The following is a 1,066-nucleotide window of genomic DNA, read 5'->3' as shown; positions in this document are numbered from 1 at the left end:
GCATGACCTTCTGCAGCAGTTTTCCCCGACTACACAAGAAAGTTGAGGTTAACTTCTCGCTCCATCTGAAAACTTAGCATCTTACGCTGAAACGCTAGTGCAAGTATGTCAGTGTAAGAGTCCTACAGCAAGACTGAACGAAATGGAGAAGGCATCATCTGTCACATAAATGTTGACGTGTTGCTGCGCGCTCGCCGTTTGTAGCACCAGTCCAGTTGTTTAATTGCCACGTTTCTCAAACCAGTAATTAATACAGATGAAGAACATCCGTAACGAAAAGGAAAATTGCTTCAAATTTTCGAGAGTACATGCTCATGAAAATGTGAACTGGATGAAACTTATTATTGATATATATACTAAGGTGGACATGTCCGAAAGAACAGATACCATCGGTGACCATGCAACTCGTTAGAATGAAATTACAATGAAATGAACACCCTTAGCTGCTTACAGTAGTTGACAAACACCAACGGGGACAGATGAAAATGTGTAACCCGACCGTTACTCGATCCCGGCATCTCCTGCTTACATGGCAGGCGCTCTACCCACGTAAGCCACCGTTGATAGCCCGACTCCAGGGATTTATCTCTGGCACGCCTCCCGCGAAACCCACATTCTCAACGTATCGTCCCGCACTACATTCGTAGTGCCCCCGCCCATTATACTCATTACTCGCGGCGCGTTGCCGATTCCCGTAAGAGTACGGCACTGAAACTTCCTGGCAGATTAAAACTGTGTGCCCGACCGAGACTCGAACTCGGGACCTTTGCGTTTCGCAGGCAAGTGCTCTACCAACTGAGCTACCGAAGCACGACTCACGCCCGGTACCCACAGCTTTACTTCTGCCAGTATCTCGTCTCCTACCTTCCAAACTTTACAGAAGATCTCCTGCGAACCTTGCAGAACTAGCACTCCTGAAAGAAAGGATATTGCGGAGACATGGCTTAGCCACAGCCTGGGGAATGTTTCCAGAATGAGATATTCACTCTGCAGGCTGTGGCTAAGCCATGTCTCCGCAATATCCTTTCTTTCAGGAGTGCTAGTTCTGCAAGGTTCGCAGGAGAGA

General features: G+C 47.7%; 1 non-coding gene across 1 annotated transcript; it reads right to left on the bottom strand.

The window, feature by feature from the left end:
* Positions 1-736: 736 nt before the first annotated feature.
* Positions 737-811, bottom strand: Trnar-gcg (transfer RNA arginine (anticodon GCG)). The gene has a single exon. It is a non-coding gene; the product is annotated as a tRNA-Arg (tRNA).
* Between the last annotated feature and the right edge of the window lie 255 nt (positions 812-1,066).

This window comes from Schistocerca cancellata, chromosome 7, assembly GCF_023864275.1.
Source record: "Schistocerca cancellata isolate TAMUIC-IGC-003103 chromosome 7, iqSchCanc2.1, whole genome shotgun sequence".
NCBI lineage: Eukaryota > Metazoa > Arthropoda > Insecta > Orthoptera > Acrididae > Schistocerca > Schistocerca cancellata.
The sequence above is the reverse complement of the archived record's forward strand: the minus strand, read 5'-3'. Positions and strand labels throughout refer to the sequence as shown.